The sequence below is a fragment of the Bidens hawaiensis genome, unplaced genomic scaffold (genome assembly GCF_021521415.1).
Source record: "Bidens hawaiensis isolate Kalapana, Puna unplaced genomic scaffold, B.hawaiensis_p1.1 tig00045477_1, whole genome shotgun sequence".
NCBI classification, from domain to species: Eukaryota; Viridiplantae; Streptophyta; class Magnoliopsida; order Asterales; family Asteraceae; genus Bidens; species Bidens hawaiensis.
In genome coordinates this window covers 49135-52682 of record NW_027498098.1, presented here as the reverse complement: position 1 = coordinate 52682, position 3548 = coordinate 49135, and positions in this window count along the sequence as shown.

Here is a 3548-nt window from a genome sequence, read left to right as displayed (position 1 = left end):
AGTGCTAGGTTGTGAGCTCCTGTAAAAAGGAGAAACAAAAGTTTTACACGAGAAGTTAACATCTTTATATTCACATCTCATCCAGTCCAAGCATTTAATTTAATCTAAACGTTTTAATATATTTTTGATTTAATCATTAATCTAATAATTACTTTGTTTATTGTTTTTATTCAGGGCGATCATGTTGTTTTGGAGATGCAGCCTTCTTCCTCTCACACTCCTCCTACGGGCGAACACGGTTAGTTTATAGCCAGCCAGTTTATTTATTAATTTACCATTAAAAGAGACTTTGATATGAAAACTGTTAGTTAGTACCTCTGCGAGTCAACACCTTAAGTCCATATCGAATTATGATAATATACAATGTCATTTCATTTGATATTTATAGCCCATACAAGATTAAAAATATTAATTAAGAACACATAGAAAATGCTTAAGTTTTCTGGTTTCCACGTTTGTCGGTGACCAAAACTACCATGAGCATCCACCTGATGACAAACACTTGGGTTCAACACCCTCAAAACCTGTTGCTAATCGTTCATCGACACTTAAACCCCCTCTTTTTCGATACTGTTAACAACAATAAATTATCAAAATCATGTGTTTTTTTAAGGACACCCAGCTCTTAGTCTTCTTAGCAAAATAAACCTCCCGGATTGCTTGTATACGTAATGCAATCTCCCTAACGCCCGGCGAGAAAAACTTAAGTGGAATGGAGTTGGACCGAAATTACTCACCCTAGTTTTTTTTAGAAGTCCATAATCGAGGAAGAGCGAGGCGTTAGGCCATCATGCCTGACATACTAAAATATGATTAACAAGCATCCGCACTCGGTTGATGGCACAGTTATTAAAAACGATCGCCTACTGCTCATAGCCGCTATTTTTAGGCGAGACGATGATTTAGCGCTTCTAAATAGGGAAGGCGCAATTTCTGTTTTTTTTATTTTTTATGCTTTCTTCTGATTTTTCGTAACAGAGTTACCTAAGAAAAACAAATTTACTTAATTTAATCCAATCTCCTTATATGATTATTAGACAATTATGGATGATGAATGCTTAGGTGAATTTGTTATTAATTAATAATTATGCTCATGTTTCTTTTAGCTTAATTTGCTTTGCTAAATTCCAATTTTATGATTTAGACATTAAAATTAAAACTAAAATTTAAAGGTGGGCTCTTTTTAGTCTTGAATATTATTATTTGTTTTAAAAATTGCATAGCATAATTAGTAGTCTGATTTAATCTAAAATGTGTAGAGCTGACTTCAATTGGGTGGTGGCTACATAATTTAAGTTGGCTGTTGATGATATTAAACTTTAGCTTTTGGTATTGGATAATTTTGGGGTTTTGATGGATGATTTTTGGCATTTGAACTATGTGATTCAAGTCTTGGAATACATGAATATATCTTTTATTTATTTTTCATTGTGCGCTTATTTTCCGGGCCCTCGCTTTTTTTTTTGCGCCTAGCCCAGGCAAGGCCTATGCGCCTTGAATACGTCTAGTGCATTTGATGGATATGGTTGATGGAAATCTATTCATTAAAAACCCCATCGATGTTTTCAAATTTGTGTCATTATGTAAGTTTATAACATGTGAGACTGTAAACCACCTAGATCTATCGTTTGAATTTTTGTTGATCCATCATAAACAAAATTGTGTCCCTCTTCTTGAATACATAGAAAAGAAATCGAGTGGTGAATTTATCCAGCTTGACTTGACTTGACTTGCCGATGCCCCTTCATGTTAACCTCCTACATCTAAAATAATAATAATGTATTTAATATAGTCCCAGCTAAACTAAAAAAAAGAGTAAACATACGCTTAAAGTAAGCAAGCAACTGGACAAATACATAAGCAAACAAGTTGTATCATATTATTACATTATTTACTTACTGGCTGAACTGTTGTTGTTGATCAATTAAACTTTTTTGGATTTTTATTTTATTAATGTTAACAGTGTTAGTTGATAAAACAGATGAGTATTGAAATGAAATTACGTGTTCTTGAATTGATGATGAAATTACATGTTAGGGTTTGTTTGTTTTAGAGAGAAGAAAATAATAACCAATCAATAAAAACATACACTCGTTCAATCAATCAAGTTGAAGATGAACAAGATTCCAGAAGAATAATCGATAGTGCCTCGTGCGTGGAAGCCAAGCCAATGATGAAAACGGACGGACAGAGATCATAATAACAAAACAAGGTGGTTTTGCTTGCTTTAGAGCTGGAGAACAAGATGATATGATGGACGGACTGGCTTTCAAAATCTCGGGTCGGTCGGGTTATTTATCATGTCACCCACCCGTGCCTTTTCCCTTTTTCTTTTTCTTTTTCTTTTTCTTTTTCTTTTGAAATAAGAGATTGTTAACTTTTGCCCACACTGAAGTGTTAATACATAGTATAAGGTCAAATCCTAAGACATAGATAGATAGATGCATTCTATATCTCAAGGACCAAATTCATTTTTCATTTGTGAAGCTGCTGATTGGGGTAATACCTCCGATGAAAAATCTATGTGCCATATTTGCCTCGACTATCCATCAGACGGTGGGAAACCCTCCTACTACAGTGTAGTTGACGTGGCGACCTCGCTTTGGTACACAGTAAATGTGCCATTGAGTGGTTTAGCCGTAAAGGCAACAATAACATGTGATGTGTGCCATGAACGAATCCAAAATTTGCCGATGGATCTCCTAACAATATTCGGAACAAACACAACCGCCGGTCGGCCTCCTCAAGGAGCAAACTGGCAAGTTCTCTAAACTCTTTCTTTTAAAAAAAATTGAAGTCAAATTCAACATCTAACATTAATTTTGTTCTGGCAGTTTTATCTTTCGTTTGTGGCAAGAAGCGCCAGGACTTGTTTTCGCAAGTGCCTTTGTGTACCTTTTATTTCTTTTATATTTTCTAGTAAACGTCCATGCAGGTTATAGTGCCGGTTTTGTTTTGAGGAAATGAAATTTAGTTCAATTTTGAACCAATTTCTTTCACAAACATACCCGGATATTTTATTAGATCTAAAAAGTGATTTTGTTTCTTATTTAAAAAGTGTGTTATTGTGAAGGCTAAGGACATGGGTGAGGCTTCGGTTATAGTGCGATTTTGACTTATAAAATCGAAGTCAAAATATAAGTACTCAAATATGTTTTATATAAAATATTTTAAAGTATTAATATATGTTCCAATCTTATTGTTTGGTCTGCGTTTATGCCGTTTAAAATTTCAAACCGTAAACCAAGCGATTCATTACAATTCAAAAACTTTTTTAACCGGATACAAGAACCGAAGCGTCACCCATGTCCTTAGCCTTCACAATAATGCACTATATAAATAAGAAACAAAATCACCTTTTAGAACTAATAAAATATCCTGGTATGTTTGTGAAAGAAATTGGTTCAAAATTGAACTAAATTTCATTTCCTCAAAACAAAACCTGCACTATAACCTGCATGGACGTTTACCAGAAAATATAAAAGGTACACAAAGGCACTTGCGAAAACAAGTCCTGGCGCTTCTTGCCACAAACGAAAGATAAAGCT